Consider the following 26,237-nt stretch of genomic DNA (forward strand, 5'->3'; position numbering starts at 1 on the left):
GAGGGGTTAGAGAGCGCGATGGGTTAGGGAGCGCGAGGGGTTAGAGTGAGTGCGAGGGGTTAGAGAGAGAGTGCGAGGGGTTAGAGAGAGAGTGCGAGGGGTTAGAGAGCGCGAGGGGGTAGAGTGAGTGCGAGGGGTTAGACTGAGTGCGAGGGGTTAGACTCAGTGCGAGGGGCTAGAGAGAGTGCAAGAGATTAGGGAGAGGGGTAGAGTGAGGGACTGTGGCAGAGATGGGGAATGGTGGGGAAAGAGTGAGGGAAAGGGAGACGGAACAAAAAGTGAGAGTGGAAATGTGGGGGAGAGGGACAACATGCGATGGCAGTGACCCACAAAGAATGCAATTTCTGCCTGTAAAAACTGTGAAAGGGTTAATGTAAACCGCAGTCAGATTGTGGGAACTGCACTTGGATTTGCTGTTGCTGGGAAATGCTGAGCTATCGGAAGGATGTGTGTGTGTTCCTGTGCTTTAGGGCAATGCGAATTATCACACAATTACACTGTGCCCAGGAGTTGACAACTGCAGAGATATTGCTCCAAGTTTTAGCAAGTGATTCTATCCAGTTGGGAAATGAGTGGTTGTCAGTTATTGTTCAGCTGTATGTGCTTTACAAACTCTCAGAACTCACTTTCAACACATCACATCTGTCAGTGGGACAGGAGTGAACACTGCAATCTGCAAACAACACACAGTCTCTCGTGTCTCTGAGGGAGAATGGGCGGCCAACTCTGCCCTCTAAACATCTATACGTCTTCCACTTTTTGTCTTGCTTGCTGTCCTCCTGCATGCACTTCTGTGTCTTTCTCTCTGTGTTCCCGTGTGCACCTGCGTGTGAATCTGTATGTGTATATCTGTGCGTCTGTGTGTATATATTTGTGCAGTAAGAAGTCTTACAACACCAGGTTAAAGTCCAACAGGTTTGTTTTGAATCACCCGCTTTCGGGGCACTGCTCCTTCCTCAGGTGAATGGAGAGGTTATGTTCCAGAAACATATATATAGACAAATTCAAAGATGCCAGACAATGCTTCGAATGCAAGCATTAGCAGGTGATTAAATCTTTACAGATCCAGAGATGGCGTTACCCCAGGTTAAAAAGGTGTGAATTGTGTCCAGCCAGGACAGTTGGTAGGATTTCGCAGGCCAGATGGTGGGGGATGAATGTAATGTGACATGAATCCCAGGTCCCGGTTGAGGCCGCACTCATGTGTGCGGAACTTGGCTATAAGTTTCTGCTATATATTTGCGTACCTGGTTTCGCAGAGGGGCTGGTTTAGCATAGTGGGCTAAACAGCTGGCTTGTATTGCAGAACAAGACCAGCAGCGCCAGTTCAATTCCCGGACTGGCCTCCCCGAACAGGCGTCGGAATGTGGCGACTAGGGGCTTTTCACAGTAACTTAATTTGAAGCCTATTTGTGACAATAAGCGATTTTCATTTTCAATTTTCTTAAAGTGTACAGAAAATATGAACATATAAAAAAGGGGGATGTGATGATGTGCATCAATGTAAATGCATGTAGGCTAGCTAGACACTAGAGGGAGCATCAGAAACATCACACACACACACTCAGTCAATAGATCAGTTCGATAGGAGACGACCAATGGACATTCACGATACACAAGGAGGTGACAAGACCACAGGGGGGCATTACACCAACCCATATATAAAGGACACCACACACATGATCTGCCTCTTTCCAGTGGAGACAGTCAGTGAGTACAGAGACAGGGTTGATTCAATATTACACCCACCACGTGGATTGCAGCAACTGGTTAGTCAGTCTGGGTAGCTATAGTAGGATTAGCAGTAGTGTCGAACCTGAGTAATAGAAGTGTAAATAGTTTAATAAACGTGTTGAAGTTATCTCCACGTCTGAACCTTCCTTTGTCAAGTGCACCACAAGGAAGCCGCTTATGTTACACCTAGAGCAGAACAAATCAACCACCACAATACCAGTACCAAAAAAGTACAAGGTAGCATGCCTCAACGGCTACCGACCAGTGGCCCTAACGTCTGTATCATGAAATGCTTCAAACGGTTAGTCATGAGACTGCCAGCCTCCCAGATGGCCTTGATCCACTGTAGTTTCCCTATCACCGCAACCGGTCCACAGCAGATGCTATATCACTGGCTCTGCAATCAACACTCGAACACCTCGACAACAAGGACACCGATATAAGACTACTGTTCATAGACTACAGCTCCGCCTTCAACCCCACTATCCCGACAAGACTAAGAACCAAACTCTGCAATCTTATACTTGATCCCTCCCTGTGCAGCTGGATCCTCGACTTCCTCACCAACAGACCGCAATCTGTCAGGATAGGCAACGGCATCTCCTCCACAATAGTCCTCAACACCGGAGCCGTACAGGGATGTGTGCTCAGTGCTCTACTGTACTCTCTATACACCCCTGACTGTGTGGCAAGATTTAGCTCCAACTCAATCCATAAGTTTGCGGATGATGCGACTGTGGTGGGCCGTATCTCAAACAACGACGAATCAGACTACAGGAGGGAAATAAATCATTTGGTTTCATGGAGTACCGAAAGCAACCTCTCTCTAAATGTTGGAAAGACCAAGGAACTGATCATCGACTTCAGGAAGCGCATCACAACACACACTCCCGTCTGCATCAATGGCTCCGAAGTGGAGATGGTCGATAGCTTTAAGTTCCTGGGGGGTCACCATCACCAACAGTCTGTCCTGGTCACTCACATTGATGCAACAGTCAAGAAAGCCCAACAACGTCTCTACTTCCTGTGGAAGCTAAAGAAATTTGGCATGTCTGCATCGACTCTCACAAACTTCTACAGATGTGCGATAGAGAGCATCCTATCCGGTTGCATCACAGCTTGCTATGGCAACTGCTCATCCAAAGATCGCAAGATACTGCAGTGTGGTGAACTCAGCCCAACGCATCACACAAACTTGCCACCCTCCCATTGATTCTGTATAAATCTCCCGCTGCCTCAGGAAAGCAGACAGCATTGTCAGAGACCCCTCACACCCAGGCTTCAACCTCTTCCAGACACTTCCATCAGGCAGAAGGTGCAGAAGTCTGAAGACTCGCACATCCAGACTTAGGAACAGCTTCTTTCCCACAGCTACAAGACTCCTCAACGACTCCCCCTCGGACTGATCTGTTCCCTGTAAGAACACTATTCACAACGCCCTATGATGCTCTTGCTCATGTATTTGCTTTGTTTGACCCCTTGTTCCTTGTTTTGTCGATGTGCCATTTGTCAATGTTCCCTGTTGATTATTCTTTTGTCTACTATGTACGTACTGTGTACGTTCCTCGGCCACAGAAAAATACTTTTCACTATACATGTGACAATAAATCAAATCAAATCTCTCTCACACAAACACATATCCTCTCTCTCACACACATATCCTCTTTCACACACACACACATCCTCCTCACACACATCCTCTCTCTCACACATAATCCTCTATCTCACACACATAATCCTCTATCTCACACACATAATCCTCTATCTCACACACATAATCCTCTATCTCACACACATACACTCTTTCACACTCCTCTCTCACACGCAATCCTCTCTCACACACACACTCACATCCTCTCTCACACACACAATCCTCTCTCACACACACAATCCTCTCTCACACACAATCCTCTCTCACACACACATCCTCTCTCTCACACACACACATCCTCTCTCTTACACATACGCTCTCTCACAGACAGATCCTCTCTCTCACAAACACACATCCTCTCACACACACACAATCCTCTCTCAAACACACACACAATCCTCCAGCAGAGGGCAGTAGAGCAGAGCTGCTGATTGGCTGTGCGGGGAAAATTTGCATCAGTCCATGGTGGTCACCGTATCTTGAAGGTGGTTTGTCGAGGAGCTGTTGTCAAGTGACAGTTAAACCCGAAACACTTCTTCAGTGTTTCCCTCCCTACCTCCTCCACTAACCCCCAAAAAAGACAATCACTGTAAGGATCCCAGCCGAGTAAAGATCAAGAGGGAGACTCGAGGGCAGGTAGAAGTAGAAAGAAGTTGAACCGTGACGTCACAGCCTGCAGGTAAGTGATTGGCTGGTGACTGGTAAGTAGTTTTTCTTTTCCCTGAGGTGTTATCGTGCGGGGCGCAGTGTTTGCTCAGTGAGTGCTTGCTGAGAAGGGGAGTAAAAAAAAAAATTTAATTTACTGTTGGGAGTTTCCAGCTGAATCCGGTCGGAGTGAGGACAGTGACTGCTGGTGAAAGAAAGAGGAGAGCGGCGGGGACTCAGTGAAAGAGCGCGAGGAGAGCGCCGGAGACTCAGTGAAAGAGCGCGAGGAGAGCGGCGGAGACATAGGATAAAAGAGCGTGAGGCGAGCTGCAGGGACACAGGATAAAAGAGCGGCGGGGACACAGCTGCCGGAGAAGCGGCCTTCAGATTTTCGGCGGGAGCAGTGGCCAGGGGTCTGTCGGGAAGGTAAGTTTTCCTCTTTAAAACCTTACCTTGAAGAGTGACATCACAGCAAAGCAGTGACCTGATTGGCTGGTAAGGAAAGTGCTCCAATTAGCAGTAGCTGGGAGAAATGTAACTCTTCGTGTGTTGGTAAGTATTGTGATTGGTAAGTAAAATCTTTATTCGTTTCACTTATTGATTATTTGATATATTTGTAATCAGTTAAGGTAAAGTGTAAAAATGGCAGGAGATCCCGTGTTATGCTCCTCGTGCTCAATGTGGGAGTTCAGATACGCGGCCGGTGACCCTGACTCCTTCATGTGCAGGAAGTGTGTCCAGCTGCAGCTCCTGTTATACCGCATGACGGCTCTGGAGCTGCGGATGGACTCACTTTGGAGCATCCCCGATGCTGAGGAGGTCGTGGATAGCACGTTCAGTGAGTTGGTCACACCGCAGATTAGGATTGGTGAGGGAGACCGGGAATGGGTGACCAAAAGGCAGAGAAAGAGCAGGAAGGTAGTGCAGGTGTCCCCTGTGGTCATCTCCCTCCAAAACAGGTATACCGTTTTGGATACTGTTGGGGGAGATGACTCACCAGCGGAAGGCAGTAGTAGCCAGGCTCATGGCACCGTGGCTGGCTCTGCTGCACAGAGGGGCGGGAAAAAGACTGGCAAGGCTATAGTCATAGGGGATTCAATCGTAAGAAGAGTAGACAGGCGTTACTGTGGTCGAAAACGAGATTCCCGAATGGTATGTTGCCTCCCGGGTGCACGTGTCAGGGATGTCTCAGATCGGCTGCAGGACATACTGAAGGGGGAAGAGTGAACAGCCAGTTGTTGTGGTGCATATAGGCACCAATGATATAGGTAAAAACGGGATGAGGTCCTACAATCAGAATTTAGGGAGTTAGGAGATAAGTTAAAAAGTAGGACCTCAAAGGTAGTAATCTCAGGATTGCTACCAGTGCCACAAGACAGTCAGAGTAGAAATTGAACAATAGTCAGAATGAATACGTGGCTTGAGAGATGGTGCAGGAGGGAGGGGTTCAGATTTTTGAGACATTGGAACCGGTTCTGGGGGCGGTGGGGCCATTACAAATCGGATGGTCTACACCTGGGCAGGATTGGAACCAATGTCCTTTGGGGTGCTTTTGCTAACACTGTTGGGGATGTTTTAAACTAATGTGTCAGGGGGATGGGAATCAGATTAGGAAGTTAGAGGTCAGTAAAGAGGCAGCAACTAAAGCCAGTAAGGTATTAGATAATAAACTCAATGTGACTAAGGGGAAGAGTAGACAGGGAAGAGATGGTGAACGCAAAGGGACAGGAGGTCTGAGGTGCATTTGTTTCAATGCGAGAAGTGTAGCAGGTAAGGCAGATGAACTTAGGGCTTGGATTAGTACCTGGGAATATGATGTTATTGGCATTACTGAGACTTGGTTGAGGGAAGGGCAAGACTGGCAACTAAATATCCCAGGGTATAGATGCTTCAGGAGGGATAGAGAGGGAGGTAAAAGGGGTGGAGGAGTTGGATTACTGGTCCGAGATGATATCACAGCTGTGATTAAGGAGGGCACGATGGAGGATTTGAGCAATGGGGAGAGCTAAGAAATAGGAAGGGTGCAGTATCATTGTTGGGACTTGACTACAGGCCTCCCAAAAGCGAGCGTGAAGTAGAGGTACAAATATGTAGACAGATTATAGAAAAATGTAGGAGCAATAGGGTGGTCGTGACGGGAGATTTTAACTTCCCCAACATTGAATGGGACTCATGTGGTGCTGGAGGCGTAGATGGAGCAGAATTTCTAAGGAGCATCCAGGAGAGTTTTTTAGAGCAGTATGTAAATAGTCCAACTCGGGAAGGGGCCATACTGGACCTGGTATTGGGGAATGAACCCGGCCAGGTGGTTCAAGTTTCAGTCGGTGATTACTTTGGGAATAGCGATCACAATTCCGTAAGTTTTAGAATACTCATGGACAAAGACAAGAGTGGTCCTAAAGGAAGAGTGCTAAATTGGGGAAAGGCCAAGTTTAACAGAATTCGGCAGGAGCTTGGGAATGTAGATTGGGAGCAGCTGTTTAAGGGTAAATCCACATTTGAAATGTAGGAGTCTTTTAAGGAATGGTTGATTAGAGTGCAGGATAGACATGTCCCTGTGAAAATGAGGGATAGAAATGGCAAGATTAGGGAACCATGGATGACGGGTGGAATTGTGAGACTAGCTAAAATGAAAAAGGAAGCATACATAAGATCTAGGCGACTTAAAACTGATGAAGCTTTGGAGGAATATCGGGAAAGTAGGACAAATCTCAAACGCGCAATAAGGAGGGCTAAAAGGGGTCATGAAATATCTTTGGCTAACAGGGTTAAGAAAATCTCAAAGCCTTTTATTCGTATATAAGGAGCAAGAGGGTAACTAGAGAAAGGATTGGCCCACTCAAAAGACAAAAGAGGGAATTTATGCGTGGAGTCAGAGGAAATGGGTGAGATTCTTAATGAGTACTTTGCATCGGTATTCACCAAGGAAATCTTTGCAGCATCCTTGAGCATGGGTGAGGTCCTGGAGGACTGGTGAATTGCTAATGTTGTCCCTTTGTTAAGAAGGGTAGCAGGGATAATCCAGGGAATTATAGACCTGTGAGCTTGACGTCAGTGGTCGGCAAACTGTTGGAGAAGATACTGTTGGAGGGATAGGATCTATTCACATCTGGAAGAAAATAGACTCATCAGTGATAGGCAGCATGGTTTTGTGCAGGGAAGGTCATGTCTTACAAACCTAATAGAATTCTTTGAGGAAGTGACAAAATTAATTGATGAGGGATGGGGATGCTCCAAAGTGAGTCCATCCGCAGCTCCAGAGCCGTCATGCGGTCTAACAGGAGCTGCAGCTGGACACACTTCCCGCACATGAAGGAGTCAGGGGCATCGACCACATCCCTGAACTCCCACATTGAGCACGAGGAGCATAACACGGGTCTGGGATCTCCTGCCATTTTTACACTTTACCTTAAGTGATTACAAATATAATATGAAATAATGAATAACGCCTTACATGGATTTCAGTAAGGCATTTGATAAAGTTTCCCTGTCAGGTTGATGGAAAAAGTGAAGTCGTATGGGGTTCAGGGTGTACTAGCTAGATGGATAAAGAACTGGCTGGGCAACAGGAGACAGAGAGTAGTGGTGGAAGGGAGTGTCTCAAAATGGAGAAAGGTGACTCGTGGTGTTCCACAGGGATCTGTGCTCGGACCACTGTTGTTTGTGATATACATAAATGATCTGGACGAAGGTATTGGTGGTCTGAGTAGCAAGTTTGTAGATGATACAAAGATTGGTGGAGTTGCAGATAGCGAGGAGGACTGTCAGAGAATAAAGCCAAATATAGATAGATTGGAGAGTTGGGCAGGGAAATGGCAGATGGAGTTCAATTGTTTTCGTTGGAAAGACGGAGGTTGAGGGTGGACCTGATTGAGGTCTACAAAATTATGAGAGGTATGGACAGGGTGGATAGGAACACGCTTTTTCCAAGAGTGCAGGTGTCAATCACAAGGGGTCACGATTTCAAGTTGCAAGGGGGAAAGTTTAAGGGAGATGTGCGTGGAAAGTTTTTTACGCAGAGGGTGGTGGGTGCCTGGAACGCTTTGCCAGCGGAGGTGGTAGAGGCGGGCACGATAGCATCATTTAAGATGCATCTAGACAGATATATGAACAGGCGGGGAACAGAGGGTAGTAGATCCTTGGAAAATAGGTGACAGGTTTAGATAAAGGATCTGGATCGGCGCAGGCTGGGAGGGCCGAAGGGCCTGTTCCTGTGCTGTAATTTTCTTTGTTCTCTCTCACACACACACACACACACACACACACACCCTCTCTCACACACACCCTCTCTCACACACACACCCTCTCTCACACACACACCCTCTCTCACACACACACCCTCTCTCACACACACACCCTCTCTCACACACACACCCCCTCTCACACACACACCCCCTCTCACACACACACCCTCTCACACACACACCCTCTCACACACACACCCTCTCACACACACACACCCTCTCACACACACACACCCTCTCACACACACACACCCTCTCACACACACACACCCTCTCACACACACACACCCTCTCACACACACACACCCTCTCACACACACACCCTCTCACACACACACCCTCTCACACACACACCCTCTCACACACACACACTCTCACACACACACCCTCTCACACACACACCCTCTCACACACACACCCTCTCACACACACACCCTCTCACACACACTCCCTCTCACACACACTCCCTCTCACACACACACCCTCTCTCTCTCATGCACAGTCTCTTTCTCACACACGCACAGTCTCTCTCTCACACACGCACAGTCTCTCTCTCAGATACACACACACAGTCTCTCTCACACGCACAGTCTCTCTCTCTCTCACACACACACACACACAGTCTCTCTCTCTCACACGCAGTCTCTCTCTCTCACACACACACAGTCTCTCTCTCTCACACACACACAGTTTCTCTCTCTCTCTCCCACACACGCACACAGTCTCTCTCTCACACACACAGTCTCTCTCTCTCACACGCGCACACAGTCTCTCTCTCTCACACGCACAGTCTCTCTCTGTCACACGCACAGTCTCTCTCTGTCACAGCCGCACAGTCTCACTCTCACACACGCACAGTCTCTCTCACACAGGCACAGTCCCTCACATGCGCACAGTCTCTCTGTCACACGCACAGTCTTTCTCTCTCACACACGCACACAGTCTCACTCTCACACACGCACACAGTCTCTCTCTTACACGTGCAAAGTCTCTCACATGCGCAAAGTCTCACACGCACACAATCTCTCTCTCACACATGATAAGTCTCACACTCGCTTACAGTCTCACTCTCACACACAAGTCTCACTTTCACACGCAGTGTCTCACACATGCTCAGTCTCACTCTCACACACGCAGTCTCTCTCTCACACACGCAAACGCAGTCTCCCTCTCACACAGTCTCTCTCTCTCACACACAGTCTCTCTCTCACACACGCACACAGTCTCTCTCCCACACACGCACAGTCTCACACTCACGTGTGCACACAGTCTCACACTCACATACAAACAAAGAACAAAGAACAAAGAAATGTACAGCACAGGAACAGGCCCTTCGGCCCTCCAAGCCCGTGCCGACCATGCTGCCCGACTAAACTACAATCTTCTAAACTTCCTGGGTCCGTATCCCTCTATTCCCATCCTATTCATGTATTTGTCAAGATGCCCCTTAAATGTCACATGCGCAGTCTTTCTCTCTCGCACACGTTTACAATCTCACTCACACACGCAGTCACTCTCTCACACACGCAGACAGTCTCTTGCACACACATGCAGTCTCTCTCTCACACGCACACAGTCTCTCACACACGCACATAGTCTCTTGCACATGCACACAGTCTCTCGCACACGCACAGTCTCTCTCTCACACGCACACAGTCTCTTTCTCTCTCTCACACGCAGTCTCTCTGTCACACGCACACAGTCTCTCTCACATGTGCACAGTCTCACTCTCACACCCGCGCAGTCTCTCACATGCACACAGTCTCACACATACACGCAGTCTCTCTCTCTCACACACGTACAGTCTCTCTCTCTCGCATACATACACATAGTCTCACTCTCTCTCACACGCAGTCTCTGTCACACGTACACAGTCTCACTCTCACATATGCACACAGTCTCTCTGTGATACGCACACAGACTCTCACACACAGTCTCTCTCTCACATGCACACGAGTCTCTCTCTCTCACACACGTGCACACGCAGTCTCTCTCACTCACGCGCACACAGTATCTCTCTCACACTGTCTCTCACTCACATGTGTACAGTCTCTCACATGCGCGCACAGTCTCTCACATGATTGCACAGTCTCACTCTCAAACACGCAAAGTCTCACTTTCACACACACGCACAGTCTCTCTCTCTCACACACGCACACACAGTCTCTCTCTCTCTCTCTCATACGTGCACACAGTCTCTCTCTCACACACACGTGCACACAGTCTCTCTCACACACAGTCTCTCTCTCACACGCACACACAGTCTCTCTCTCACATGGACAGTTTCTCTCACATGCATGCAGTCCCTCTCTCGCACATGCACACAATTTCTTTCTCACACACGCACACAGTCGCTCTCTCTCGCAGTCTCTCTCTCTCGCGCACAGTCTCTCCCTCTCGCGCACAGTCTCTCCCACTCGCGCACAGTCTCTCCCACTCGCACACAGTCTCTCCCACTCGCACACAGTCTCTCCCACTCGCACACAGTCTCTCCCACTCGCACACAGTCTCTCCCACTCGCACACAGTCTCTCCCACTCGCACACAGTCTCTCCCACTCGCACACAGTCTCTCCCTCTCGCACACAGTCTCTCCCTCTCGCACACAGTCTCTCCCTCTCGCACACAGTCTCTCCCTCTCGCACACAGTCTCTCCCTCTCGCACACAGTCTCTCCCTCTCGCACACAGTCTCTCCCTCTCGCACACAGTCTCTCCCTCTCGCACACAGTCTCTCCCTCTCGCACACAGTCTCTCCCTCTCGCACACAGTCTCTCCCTCTCGCACACAGTCTCTCCCTCTCGCACACAGTCTCTCCCTCTCGCACACAGTCTCTCCCTCTCGCACACAGTCTCTCCCTCTCGCACACAGTCTCTCTCTCTCGCACACAGTCTCTCTCTCTCGCACACAGTCTCTCTCTCTCGCACACAGTCTCTCTCGCACACAGTCTCTCTCGCACACAGTCTCTCTCGCACACAGTCTCTCTCGCACACAGTCTCTCTCGCACACAGTCTCTCTCGCACACAGTCTCTCTCGCACACAGTCTCTCTCGCACACAGTCTCTCTCGCACACAGTCTCTCTCGCACACAGTCTCTCTCGCACACAGTCTCTCTCGCACACAGTCTCTCTCGCACACAGTCTCTCTCGCACACAGTCTCTCTCGCACACAGTCTCTCTCTCTCTCTCGCTCTCTCGCACACAGTCTCTCTCTCTGTCACACACAGTCTCTCTTTCTCGCACACAGTCTCTCTCGCAGTCTCTTTCTCTCTCGCACACAGTCTTTCTCTCTCGCACACAGTCTCTCTCTCTCGCACGCAGTCTCTCTCTCTCGCACGCAGTCTCTCTCTCTCGCACGCAGTCTCTCTCTCTCGCACGCAGTCTCTCTCTCTCGCACGCAGTCTCTCTCTCTCGCACGCAGTCTCTCTCTCTCGCACGCAGTCTCTCTCTCGCACGCAGTCTCTCTCTCTCGCACACAGTCTCTCTCTCTCGCACACAGTCTCTCTCTCTCGCACACAGTCTCTCTCTCTCGCACACAGTCTCTCTCTCTCGCACACAGTCTCTCTCTCTCGCACACAGTCTCTCTCTCTCGCACACAGTCTCTCTCGCACACACAGTCTCTCTCTCTCTCTCTCTCTCGCACACAGTCTCTCTCTCTGTCACACAGTCTCTCTCTCTCTCTCTCTGTCACACACAGTCTCTCTTTCTCGCACACTTTCTCTCTCGCACACAGTCTCTTTCTCTCTCGCACACAGTCTCTTTCTCTCTCGCACACAGTCTCTTTCTCTCTCGCACACAGTCTCTTTCTCTCTCTCGCACACAGTCTCTTTCTCTCTCTCGCACACAGTCTCTCTCTCTCGCACACAGTCTCTCTCTCTCGCACACAGTCTCTCTCTCTCGCACACAGTCTCTCTCTCTCGCACACAGTCTCTCTCTCTCGCACACAGTCTCTCTCTCTCGCACACAGTCTCTCTCTCTCGCACACAGTCTCTCTCTCTCGCACACAGTCTCTCTCTCTCGCACACAGTCTCTCTCTCTCGCACACAGTCTCTCTCTCTCGCACACAGTCTCTCTCTCTCGCACACAGTCTCTCTCTCTCGCACACAGTCTCTCTCTCTCGCACACAGTCTCTCTCTCTCGCACACAGTCTCTCTCTCTCGCACACAGTCTCTCTCTCTCGCACACAGTCTCTCTCTCTCGCACACACTCTCTCTCTCGCACACAGTCTCTCTCTCTCGCACACAGTCTCTCTCTCTCGCACACAGTCTCTCTCTCTCGCACACAGTCTCTCTCTCTCGCACACAGTCTCTCTCTCTCGCACACAGTCTCTCTCTCTCGCACACAGTCTCTCTCTCTCGCACACAGTCTCTCTCTCTCGCACACAGTCTCTCTCTCTCGCACACAGTCTCTCTCTCTCGCACACAGTCTCTCTCTCTCGCACACAGTCTCTCTCTCTCGCACACAGTCTCTCTCTCTCGCACACAGTCTCTCTCTCTCGCACACAGTCTCTCTCTCTCGCACACAGTCTCTCTCTCTCGCACACAGTCTCTCTCTCTCGCACACAGTCTCTCTCTCTCGCACACAGTCTCTCTCTCTCGCACACAGTCTCTCTCTCTCGCACACAGTCTCTCTCTCTCGCACACAGTCTCTCTCTCTCGCACACAGTCTCTCTCTCTCGCACACAGTCTCTCTCTCTCGCACACAGTCTCTCTCTCTCGCACACAGTCTCTCTCTCTCGCACACAGTCTCTCTCTCTCGCACACAGTCTCTCTCTCTCGCACACAGTCTCTCTCTCTCGCACACAGTCTCTCTCTCTCGCACACAGTCTCTCTCTCTCGCACACAGTCTCTCTCTCTCGCACACAGTCTCTCTCTCTCGCACACAGTCTCTCTCTCTCGCACACAGTCTCTCTCTCTCGCACACAGTCTCTCTCTCTCGCACACAGTCTCTCTCTCTCGCACACAGTCTCTCTCTCTCGCACACAGTCTCTCTCTCTCGCACACAGTCTCTCTCTCTCGCACACAGTCTCTCTCTCTCGCACACAGTCTCTCTCTCTCGCACACAGTCTCTCTCTCTCGCACACAGTCTCTCTCTCTCGCACACAGTCTCTCTCTCTCGCACACAGTCTCTCTCTCTCGCACACAGTCTCTCTCTCTCGCACACAGTCTCTCTCTCTCGCACACAGTCTCTCTCTCTCGCACACAGTCTCTCTCTCGCACACAGTCTCTCTCTCGCACACAGTCTCTCTCTCGCACACAGTCTCTCTCTCGCACACAGTCTCTCTCTCGCACACAGTCTCTCTCTCGCACACAGTCTCTCTCTCGCACACAGTCTCTCTCTCGCACACAGTCTCTCTCTCGCACACAGTCTCTCTCTCGCACACAGTCTCTCTCTCTCTCGCACACAGTCTCTCTCTCTCTCGCACACAGTCTCTCTCTCGCACACAGTCTCTCTCTCGCACACAGTCTCTCTCTCGCACACAGTCTCTCTCTCGCACACAGTCTCTCTCTCTCGCACACAGTCTCTCTCTCTCGCACACAGTCTCTCTCTCTCGCACACAGTCTCTCTCTCTCTCGCACACAGTCTCTCTCTCTCTCTCACACAGTCTCTCTCGCTCGCACACAGTCTCTCTCGCTCGCACAGTCTCTCTCACACACACTCAATCTCTCTCTCACACACACAGTCTCTCGCTCACACACACACAGTCTCTCTCTCACACACACAGTCTCTCTCTCTCCCACAGTCTCTCTCTCTCTCACACACAGTCTCTCTCTCACACCCACAGTCTCTCTCTCTCCCACAGTCTCTCTCTCTCTCTCACACACAGTCTCTCTCTCTCTCACACAGTCTCTCTCGCTCGCACACAGTCTCTCTCGCTCGCACACAGTCTCTCTCGCTCGCACACAGTCTCTCTCGCTCGCACACAGTCTCTCTCTCTCGCACACAGTCTCTCTCTCTCGCACACAGTCTCTCTCTCTCGCACACAGTCTCTCTCTCTCGCACACAGTCCCTCTCTCTCGCACACAGTCTCTCTCTCTCGCACACAGTCTCTCTCTCTCTCGCACACAGTCTCTCTCTCTCTCGCACACAGTCTCTCTCGCTCGCACACAGTCTCTCTCTCACACACAGTCTCTCTCTCGCACACAGTCTCTCTCTCGCACACAGTCTCTCTCTCGCACACAGTCTCTCTCTCGCACACAGTCTCTCTCTCGCACACAGTCTCTCTCTCTCTCACACACAGTCTCTCTCTCTCACACACAGTCTGTCTCATACACACGCACAGTATCTCTCACACACACTCAGTCTCTCTCACACACACACTCAGTCAGTCTCTCTCACACACACAGTCTCTCTCACACACACAGTCTCTCTCACACACACAGTCTCTCACACACACACAGTCTCTCACACACACACAGTCTCTCACACACACACAGTCTCTCTCACACACACAGTCTCTCACACACACACAGTCTCTCTCACACACACAGTCTCTCTCACACACACAGTCTCTCTCACACACACAGTCTCTCTCACACACACAGTCTCTCTCACACACACAGTCTCTCTCACACACAGTCTCTCTCACACACAGTCTCTCTCTCACACACAGTCTCTCTCTCACACACACACACACAGTCTCTCTCACACACACACAGTCTCTCTCTCACACACACAGTCTCTCTCTCACACACACAGTCTCTCTCTCACACACGCAGTCTCTCTCTCACACACGCAGTCTCTCTCTCACACACAGTCTGTCTCATACACACACAGTATCTCTCACACACACTCAGTCTCTCTCACACACACAGTCAGTCTCTCTCTCACACACAGTCTCTCTCACACACACAGTCTCTCTCACACACACAGTCTCTCTCACACACACAGTCTCTCTCACACACACAGTCTCTCTCACACACAGTCTCTCTCACACACACACAGTCTCTCTCTCACACACAGTCCGTCTCATACACACACACAGTCTGTCTCTCACACACACACAGTCTGTCTCTCACACACACACAGTCTGTCTCTCACACATTCAGTCTCCCTCTCTCACACACTCAGTCTCCCTCTCACAGTCTCCCTCTCACACAGTCTCCCACTCACACAAAAGTCTATCTCGCTCTCTCTCATACACACACACTGAGTCTCTCTCACACATAGAACATAGAACGATACAGCGCAGTACAGGCCCTTCGGCCCACGATGTTGCACCGAAACAAAAGCCATCTAACCTACACTATGCCATTATCATCCATATGTTTATCCAATAAACTTTTAAATGCCCTCAATGTTGGCGAGTTCACTACTGTTGCAGGTAGGGCATTCCACGGCCTCACTACTCTTTGCGTAAAGAACCTACCTCTGACCTCTGTCCTATATCTATTACCCCTCAGTTTAAAGCTATGTCCCCTCGTGCCAGCCATTTCCATCCGCGGGAGAAGGCTCTCACTGTCCACCCTATCTAACCCCCTGATCATTTTGTATGCCTCTATTAAGTCTCCTCTTAACCTTCTTCTCTCCAATGAAAACAACCTCAAGTCCATCAGCCTTTCCTCATAAGATTTTCCCTCCATACCAGGCAACATCCTGGTAAATCTCCTGTGCACCCGCTCCAAAGCCTCCACGTCCTTCCTATAATGCGGTGACCAGAACTGTACGCAATACTCCAAATGCGGCCGTACCAGAGTTTTGTACAGCTGCAACATGACCTCCCGACTCCGGAACTCAATCCCTCTACCAATAAAGGCCAACACTCCATAGGCCTTCTTCACCACCCTATCAACCTGGGTGGCAACTTTCAGGGATCTATGTACATGGACACCTAGATCCCCCTGCTCATCCACACTTCCAAGAATTTTACCATTAGCCAAATATTCCGCATTCCTGTTATTCCTTCCAAAGTGAATCACCTCACACTTCTCTACATTAAACTCCATTTGCCACCTCTCAGCCCAGCTCTGCAGCTTATCTATATCCCTCTGTAACCTGCTACATCCTTCCACACTGTCGACAACACCACCGACTTTAGTGTCGTCTGCAAATTTACTCACCCACCCTTCTGCGCCTTCCTCTAGGTCATTGATAAAAATGACAAACAGCAACGGCCCCAGAACAGGTCCTTGTGGTACGCCACTTGTAACTGAACTCCATTCTGAACATTTCCCATCAACCACCACCCTCTGTCTTCTTTCAGCTAGCCAATTCCTGATCCACATCTCTAAATCACCCTCAATCCCCAGCCTCCGTATTTTCTGCAATAGCCTATCGTGGGGAACCTTATCGAATGCTTTACTGAAATCCATATACACCACATCAACTGCTCTACCCTCGTCTACCTGTTCAGTCACCTTCTCAAAGACACAGTCTCTCTCACACACTCAGTCTCTCTCTCTCACACACACAGTCTCTCACACACACTCAATCTCTCTCTCTCACACACACACACTCAGTCTCTCTCTCTCTCACACACACACACTCAGTCTCTCTCTCTCACAAACAGTCTATCTCGCTCTCTCATACACACACACTCAGTCTCTCTCACACACTCAGTCTCTCTCTCTCAAACACACACTCAGCCTCTCTCTCACACACACACAGTCTCTCTCACATACTCAGTCTCTCTCTCTCACACACACACACACAGTCTCTCTCACACACACACTCAGTCTCTCTCTCTCTCACACACACACAGTCTCCCTCTCATACACAGTCTATCTCGCTCTCTCTCACACACACACTCAGTCTCTCTCACACTCAGTCTCTCTCTCTCACACAGTCTCTCTCACACACACACACACTCAGTCTCTCTCTCTCTCACACACACAGTCTCTCTCACACACACTCAGTCTCTCTCTCACACACACACTCAGTCTCTCTCTCTCTCACACACACACTCAGTCTCTCTCTCTCACACACACACTCAGTCTCTCTCTCTCTCACACACACACTCAGTCTCTCTCACACACACACATCCAGCACTCTGTCTCGCTCAGGTTTGTAGTCATGTGTTGAATAATGCAAGCCTCACCTCACTGCACTGTGAAACTTGATGCCTCTCTGCTTGTCGATTCCAGGGCTCCAGGGTAGGACGGATAAATGTAAAGCTGCTGTTTGTCTTGTGGATGAGAAGTTTTTCCCAGTCAGAGTGTTTGGGGAATTGGGTTTCCAAACAGGTGTTGTGATTTTCTCTTGCCTCCTCCTCCTGCTTTCCCTCAGCGTACTTCCTGCTGATCCATGACCTGGTGTTTGACAAACTCAGGAACAGACATCAATCTGCAGAAAGCATCCTGCTACCCATCAACCCCAAATCTTCGCAGTTTCTGCTCTCTCTTGCTCTCAAACCTCTCTTTCTGTCTTGCCTGCCTCTGTCTTAATGTCTCTTTCTGTCTCTCTAATGTTTCTCCCTCTTTCTGTCTCTGTCTATCTGTGCATGTGCCTCTCTCTTTCTCCCCCTCTCTGTTTCTATTTTTCTCTCTCTCTTCCTATTTCATCTCCCACTCTGTTTCTCTCCCTCTTTCTCCCCCCTTGTTTTTCTCTCTCTCTCTCTCTCTCCCTCTTGTTTCTCTCTCTCTCTCCCCCTCGTTTATTTCTCCCCTTCTCTAATTTCTCGTTCTCTCCCTCTCTCTATATATTCACTCTTTTACTCTCTCTGTATTTTTCTCTCTCTCTCTCACACATATACAACTGTTGAACAATTAACTTGAACAGATACTATTCTCGAAGTTTTTGCTGCAGCTGACAGCCGTCTTGTTGCTCCCTTCCCCCCCTCCACCTCCTCGTTCTAACTTAGGATTTGACTTCCTGGAGCTGTGGCCCAGATTCCGAGCATTCCTGACTCGGCAGGTTAAAGGTGGAGCTGAGTCACTCAGGAGGGACGTACAGAGGGTCACAGTGCGGGCATGGTGGGGGTAAAATACAATCAGGAGCAGAGGGGGTGGAGGTATAAACAGGGTCAGATGGAGACGGGGTAGAACCAGCGCAACAGGGAGAAGGGGGGGAAACTGGGGTCAGAGGGAGACGGGGTCACAGAGCGATGGTGCAGAACTGGAGTCAGAAGGATAGGGGGGGTGAACTGGGGTCAGAGGGAGAGGGGGGGTAAACCTGGGTCAGAGGGAGAGGGGGTAGAACCGGGGTCAGACGGAGGGAGGGTAGAACCGGGGTCAGACGGAGGGAGGGAGGAGCCGGGGTCACAGGGAGAGGAGGGTAGAACCGGGGTCACAGGGAGAGGGGGCAGAACCGGGATCACAGGGAGAGGGGGTAGAACCGGGGTCACAGGGAGAGGAGGGTAGAACCGGGGTCAGAGGGAGAGGGGGGAGAACCGGGGTCACAGGGAGAGGGGGTAGAACCGGGGTCACAGGGAGAGGAGGGTAGAACCGGGGTCAGAGGGAGAGGGGGGAGAACCAGCGTCAGAGGAAGAGGGGGGTAAACCGGGGTCAGAGGGAGAGGGGGTAGAACCGGGGTCAGAGGGAGAGGGGGTAGAACCGGGGTCAGAGGGAGAGGAGGGTAGAACCGGGGTCACAGGGAGAGGAGGGTAGAACCGGGGTCAGAGGGAGAGGGGGTAGAACCGGGGTCACAGGGAGAGGGGGTAGAACCGGGGTCAGAGGGAGAGGAGGGTAGAACCGGGGTCACAGGGAGAGGGGGTAGAACCGGGGTCACAGGGAGAGGGGGCAGAACCGGGGTCACAGGGAGAGTGGGGGGTGAACCGGGGTCACAGGGAGAGGGGGCAGAACCGGGGTCACAGGGAGAGGGGGCAGAACCGGGGTCACAGGGAGAGGGGGGAGAACCGGGGTCACAGGGAGAGGGGGTAGAACCGGGGTCACAGGGAGGGGGGTAGAACCGGGGTCACAGGGAGAGGGGGTAGAACTGGGGTCACAGGGAGAGGGGGCAGAACCGGGGTCACAGGGAGAGGGGGGAGAACCGGGGTCACAGGGAGAGGGGGGAGAACCGGGGTCACAGGGAGAGGGGGGAGAACCGGGGTCACAGGGAGAGGAGGTAGAACCGGGGTCACAGGGAGGGGGGGTAGAACCGGGGTCACAGGGAGAGGGGATAGAACCGGGGTTACAGAGAGAGGGGGTAGAACCGGGGTCAGAGGAAGAGGGGGGGTAAACCGGGGTCAGAGGGAGAGGGGGTAGAACCGGGGTCACAGGGAGAGGAGGGTAGAACCGGGGTCACAGGGAGAGGGGGTAGAACCGGGGTCACAGGGAGAGGGGGTAGAACCGGGGTCAGAGGGAGAGGAGGGTAGAACCGGGGTCACAGGGAGAGGGGGTAAAACCGGGGTCAGGGGGCGAGAAGATAGAACCGGGGTCACAGGGAGCGGGGGATGGAACCAGGGTCAGAGGGAGAGGGTGTAGAATCGGGGTCACAGGGAGAGGGGGGTAGAACCGGGGTCACAGGGAGACGGGGTACAACCGGGGTCACAGGGTGAGGGGGCATAACCGGGGTCACAGGGAGAGGGAGCATAACCGGGGTCACAGGGAGAGGGGGTAGAACCGGGGAGAGGGGGTAGAACCGGGGTCACGGAGAGGGGGTAGAACCGGGGAGAGGGGGTAGAACCGGGATCAGAGGGAGAGGGTGTAGAATCGGGGTCAGGGGGCAGAACCAGTGTCAGAGGGAGAAGGGGTAGAACCGGGATCAGAGGGAGAGAGGTGGGGTGGAACCTGGACATCACAGGGAGGAGCTGGAAAAGGGGTCAGAGGGAGAGGGTGTAAAACAAGGGTCAGAGGGAGAGGGGGGGCAGAACCGGGGTCAGGGGGAGAAGGGGGCCAGAACCGGGGTCAAAGGGAAAGGGGGGAGTGAACCGGGGTCACAGGGAGAGGGGGGGCAGAACCGGGGTCAGGGGGAGAAGGCGGGCAGAACCGGGGTTAAAGGGAAAGGGGGGAATGAACCGGGGTCACAGGGAGAGGAGGGTAGAACCGGGATCACAGGGAGAGAGGTGGGGTGACCTGGACATCACAGGGAGGAGCTAGAACAGGGGTCAGAGGGAGAGAGTGTAAAACAAGGGTCAGAGGGAGAGGGGGGGCAGAACCGGGGTCAGGGGGAGAAGGGGGCCAGAACCGGGATCAAAGGGAAAGGGGGGAGTGAACCGGGGTCACAGGGAGAGGGGGGGGCAGAACCGGGGTCAGGGGGAGAAGGGGGGCAGAACCGGGGTCAAAGGGAAAGGGGGGAATGAACCGGGGTCACGGGGAGAGGGGACATAACCGGGGTCACAGGGAGAGGGGACAGAACCAGGATCACAGAGAGAGGTGGTAGAACCGGGGTCAAAGGGAAAGGGGGGAATGAACCGTGGTCACAGGGAGAGGAGGGTAGAACCGGGGTCAGGGGGAGAAGGGGGGCAGAACCGGGGTCAAAGGGAAAGGGGGGAATGAACCGGGGTCACGGGGAGAGGGGGCATAACCGGGGTCACAGGGAGAGGGGGCATAACCGGGGTCACAGGGAGAGGGGGCAGAACCGGGGTCACAGAGAGAGGTGGTAGAACCGGGGTCAGAGGGAGAGGGGATAGAACCGGGGTCACAGGGAGAGTGGGGGGTGAACCGGGGTCACAGGGAGAGGGGGCAGAACCGGGGTCACAGGGAGAGGGGGCAGAACCGGAGTCACAGAGAGAGGGGGGAGAACCGGGATCAGAGGGAGAGGGGGCGTAGAATCCCAGAGTCACAGGGAAAGGGAGGTAGAACCCCGGGTCACATGGAGAGAGGTGGGGTGGAACCTGGACATCACAGGGAGGAGCTAGAACAGGGGTCAGAGGGAAAGGGGGGAGTGAACCGGGGTCACTGGGAGAGGGGGGGCGAACCGGGGTCAGGGGAGAGGGGGGGGCAGAACCAGGGTCACAGGGAAAGGGGGGGTGAACCGGGGTCACAGGGAGAGGGGGGAGTGAACCGGGGTCACAGGGAAAGGGGGGAGTGAACCGGGGTCACAGGGAGAGGGGGGGAAGAACCGGGGTCAGGGGGAGAAGGCGGGCAGAACCGGGGTTAAAGGGAAAGGGGGGAATGAACCGGGGCCACAGGGAGAGGAGGGTAGAACCGGGATCACAGGGAGAGAGGTGGGGTGACCTGGACATCACAGGGAGGAGCTAGAACAGGGGTCAGAGGGAGAGGGTGTAAAACAAGGGTCAGAGGGAGAGGGGGGGCAGAACCGGGGTCAGGGGGAGAAGGGGGGCAGAACCGGGGTCAAAGGGAAAGGGGGGAGTGAACCGGGGTCACAGGGAGAGGGGGGGGGCAGAACCGGGGTCAGGGGGAGAAGGGGGGCAGAACCGGGGTCAAAGGGAAAGGGGGGAATGAACCGGGGTCACGGGGAGAGGGGACATAACCGGGGTCACAGGGAGAGGGGGCAGAACCGGGGTCACAGAGAGAGGTGGTAGAACCGGGGTCAAAGGGAAAGGGGGGAATGAACCGGGGTCACAGGGAGAGGAGGGTAGAACCGGGGTCAGGGGGAGAAGGGGGGCAGAACCGGGGTCAAAGGGAAAGGGGGGAATGAACCGGGGTCACGGGGAGAGGGGGCATAACCGGGGTCACAGGGAGAGGGGGCATAACCGGGGTCACAGGGAGAGGGGGCAGAACCGGGGTCACAGAGAGAGGTGGTAGAACCGGGGTCAGAGGGAGAGGGGATAGAACCGGGGTCACAGGGAGAGTGGGGGGTGAACCGGGGTCACAGGGAGAGGGGGCAGAACCGGGGTCACAGGGAGAGGGGGCAGAACCGGAGTCACAGAGAGAGGGGGGAGAACCGGGATCAGAGGGAGAGGGGGCGTAGAATCCCAGAGTCACAGGGAAAGGGAGGTAGAACCCCGGGTCACATGGAGAGAGGTGGGGTGGAACCTGGACATCACAGGGAGGAGCTAGAACAGGGGTCAGAGGGAAAGGGGGGAGTGAACCGGGGTCACTGGGAGAGGGGGGGCGAACCGGGGTCAGGGGAGAGGGGGGGGCAGAACCAGGGTCACAGGGAAAGGGGGGGTGAACCGGGGTCATAGGGAGAGGGGGGAGTGAACCGGGGTCACAGGGAAAGGGGGGGCGAACCGGGGTCACAGGGAAAAGGGGGGTGAACCGGGGTCACAGGGAGAGGGGGGGGGTGAACCGGGGTCACAGGGAAATCAGTGAACCGGGTTCACAGGGAGAGGGGGTCGAACTGGGGTCACAGAGAGAGGGGGCATAACTGGGATCAGAGGGAGAGGGGATAGAACCGGGGTCACAGGGAGAGTGGGGGTGAACCGGGGTCACAGGGCGAGGGGGGGCGAACCGGGGTCACAGGGAGAGGGGGGGCGGACCGGGGTCACAGGGAGAGGGGGTAGAACCGGGGTCACAGGGAGAGGGGGTAGAACCAGGGTCACAGGGAGAGGGGGCATAACGGGGGTCACAGGGAGGGGGGGTAGAACCGGGGTCACAGGGAGAGGGGGTAGAACCGGGGTCACAGGGAGAGGGGGTAGAACCGGGGTCAGAGGGAGAGGGGGTAGAACCGGGGTCAGAGGGAGAGGGGGTAGAACCGGGGTCACAGGGAGAGGGGGTAGAACCGGAGTCAGAGGGAGAGGGGGTAGAACCGGGGTCAGAGGGAGAGGGGGGAGAACCGGGGTCAGAGGGAGAGGGGGGAGAACCGGGGTCAGAGGGAGAGGGGGTAGAACCCGGGTCAGGGGGAGAGGGGGTAAAACCGGAGTCAGAGGGAGAGGGGGTAGAACCGGGGTCAGAGGGAGAGGGGGGAGAACCGGGGTCAGAGGGAGAGGGGGTAGAACCGGGGTCAGAGGGAGAGGGGGGAGAACCGGGGTCGCAGGGGGAGGGGGTAGAACCCGGGTCAGGGGGAGAGGGGGTAGAACCAGGGTCACAGGGAGAGGGGGCATAATGGGAGTCACAGGGAGGGGGGGTAGAACCGGGGTCACAGGGAGAGGGGGTAGAACCGGGGTCACAGGGAGAGGGGGTAGAACCGGGGTCAGAGGGAGAGGGGGTAGAACCGGGGTCAGAGGGAGAGGGGGTAGAACCGGGGTCACAGGGAGAGGGGGTAGAACCGGAGTCAGAGGGAGAGGGGGTAGAACCGGGGTCAGAGGGAGAGGGGGGAGAACCAGGGTCAGAGGGAGAGGGGGGAGAACCGGGGTCAGAGGGAGAGGGGGGAGAACCGGGGTCAGAGGGAGAGGGGGTAGAACCGGGGTCAGAGGGAGAGGGGGCAGAACCGGGGTCAGAGGGAGAGGGGGGAGAACCGGGGTCAGACTGAGAGGGAGAAGGGGTGGACCGGGGTCAGTGGGTGAAGGGGTTGAACCGGGGTAAGCGGGAGAGAGGGTAGAACTGGGATTAGAGGGAGATGGGTGTACAACCGAGGTCACGGAGAGGGGGGTAAAACCAGGGGTCAGAGAGAAAGAGGGTAAAACCAGGGGTCAGATGAGATAGGTTGGGAGGGGTCAGGGATGGGAGACTAGAACTGGGGTCACAGCAGGGGTGTGAGGTTAGAACCGGGGAGGAGTTCAAAGGGAGAGGGGGTTGAACTGGGGGGTGAGGGGTGACAGTGGGGTGCGGGGTCTGTCACTGAGCAGGGTGCGGGTAGGGCCAGATCATAGATTATCATAGAATTTACAGTGCAGAAGGAAGCCATTCGGCCCATCGAGTCTGCACCGGCTCTTGGAAAGAGCACCCTACCCAAGGTCAACACCGCCACCTTATCCCCATAACCCAGTAACCCCACCCAACACTTAGGACAATTTTGGACACTAAGGGCAATTTATCATGGCCAATCCACCTAACCTGCACATCTTTGGACTGTGGGAGGAAGCCGGAGCACCCGGAGGAAACCCACGCACACACGGGGAGGATGTGCAGACTCCGCAAAGACAGTGACACTCTGCACAGACAGTGCGGAGATAGGCAGGAGATTGGGCCTAGGTCAGATTGGTGCAGACTAGATGGGCCGAATGGCATTTTCTGCACTGTCGGAGTGTCTATCCCCCCCACCCTTTGTTTCCTCCCACCCCCTTCCCTCCATTGGAAGTGTGATGTGCTTTGTATTATTAACAAAGAGGACTGTTTAGGAATGAGACAAAACATTCTCCCCTGGAGGTGTTCAAGGTGTGAGTTCTGGCATTCACTCCAATTTTAAATATACCCTCAGCCTGTCTGCCGAGCGCCTCCCTGTCTATGACGAGCCCCAGCTCAGCACATAGAGTCACCAGGCTGCAGAGTGAAGCAGTTATTAGAAAGCATACTGCTGACTGTTTGTTTACACCTGGGTAAATACTGATGTTATACCGAGCCAGTCTCAGACTAACTATTCTCACAACACACGGAACTGTGACCCTGTGCAGCTAGGATCGAGAGCAGACGTCTGTGTTGGCTGCATGGTGCCAAGGGTCGACACATCTACTCCGGGCTGGAGAGGAACTTGCCGTTGAGGGCTGGGTGGTGGGGGGATCCCTATATCATGGTCCGCGTCCGTACTAACGATAAAAGACAGGACGAGGAAAGAGGTTCTGTGTAATCAGTATGAGGAGCCAGGCACCAAATTAAACAGCAGAACCTCCAAAGTTATAATCACTGGATTATCACCCGAGTCATGTGCAAATTGGCATTGGGCAAATCAGGTTAGAGAGATGAACACGTGACTCAAAGATTGGCCAGAGGGGTGTGGATTCTGGTTCATGGAGCACTGTCATTAGCTCTGGGAAAAGTGGAGGCTGTATCGTTGAGACTGTTCACACCTGAACAGAGTGGCAGGGTGGTTAGCACTGCTGCCTCACAGCGCCAGGGACCCGGGTTCAATTCCGGCCTCGGGTGACTGTCTGTGTAGTTTGCACTTCCTCTATGTGGGTTTCCTCCGGGTGCTCCGGTTTCCTCCCACAGTCCAAAGGTGTGCAGGTTAGGTGGATTGGCCATGTTACATTGTCCCTCAGTGGGGTTATGGGGACAGGTTGGGGGAGTGGGCCTGGGTACGGTGCTCCTTCAGACTCAATGGGCCGAATGGTCTTGTACATTGTAGGAATTCTATGATTTGAAAACTGTGCTGGTCAGGGCGGCACGGTGGCCTAGTGGTTTACTCTCCTGCCTACGGCACTGGGGACTCGGGTTCGATCCCGGCCCTGGGTCACTGTCCGTGTGGAGTTTGCACATTCTCCCCGTGTCTGCGTGGATTTCGCCCCCACAACCCAAAGATGTGCAGGCTAGGTGGATTGGCCACACTAACTTCCCCTTAATTGGAAAAAATAATTGGGTGCTCCAAATTTTTTTTTAAACTGTGCTGGGACAAGTGTAGGGAAGTAGAGGTTTAAAAAAATATATTTTATTCCAAACACACCAACACAACAAGAGTGCAAAATAAACATGGCACAGACAGTTTGTTCTTTTTTCCCTTTTTTACTGCCCCCCCCCCTCCTCAAACATGGACAGAAATAGCCTCCCCCACATTAGAACCCCTCCTAGGACCCCCTAAGGGCAAACTTGATGTTCATACAAGTCCCCCAACCACTGTGCGACATGCGGACTCTTAAAGTGTACATTCCATGTTACAATCCTAACTGGGGGTTTCCGCCTCCCGTTCTATTCAGACCCACCAAGATGGTCCATCCTCACCCAAACACCTGCACCATATCATAAGTCAATAAGACATAGGAGCAGAATTAGGCCACTTGGCTCATTGAGTCTGCTCCGCCATTCAATCATGGCTGATACTTTTCTCATATTAAACATATTGTAGCCAGTTAAAATGGCCAACTCCCGATTTAAAATGGCGAACGGCAAAGGCTGAGTGTGTATTTACTCTGGAAAGGCCAGACAAGATCGATACCAGCAACCATCAGCATAACAAAACAACAGCCATCTGCATACTAATGAGCAATCCCCGGGAACAATGAGCAACATTTAGACACATGAAGCCAAACCAGACTCTTTGGCGCCAGCAGAAGCCTACACAATGGGAGGTGAACGACCACCTCAGGACCGCCCATCGATCAGGGAACCGCTCCAGCATTGGAGAAAATCGAACCAAGTGATTGGGACAAAGTC

At 53.2% G+C, this 26,237-nt stretch overlaps 1 protein-coding gene across 2 annotated transcripts in view; it reads right to left on the minus strand.

Annotated features, from left to right (window-relative positions):
• The window catches only part of LOC140398986 (coiled-coil domain-containing protein 120-like), a 197,520-nt gene extending 179,480 nt beyond the window's left edge, over positions 1-18,040 (minus strand). For both annotated transcript variants that reach the window (XM_072488013.1, XM_072488014.1), the window contains exon 1: positions 17,306-18,040. The gene's annotated coding sequence lies outside the window, so the exon portion shown is untranslated. The remainder of the gene's footprint in view (positions 1-17,305) is intronic.
• Positions 18,041-26,237: the final 8,197 nt, after the last annotated feature.

Source organism: Scyliorhinus torazame, chromosome 22, assembly GCF_047496885.1.
Source record: "Scyliorhinus torazame isolate Kashiwa2021f chromosome 22, sScyTor2.1, whole genome shotgun sequence".
In the NCBI taxonomy this organism is placed as follows: Eukaryota; Metazoa; Chordata; class Chondrichthyes; order Carcharhiniformes; family Scyliorhinidae; genus Scyliorhinus; species Scyliorhinus torazame.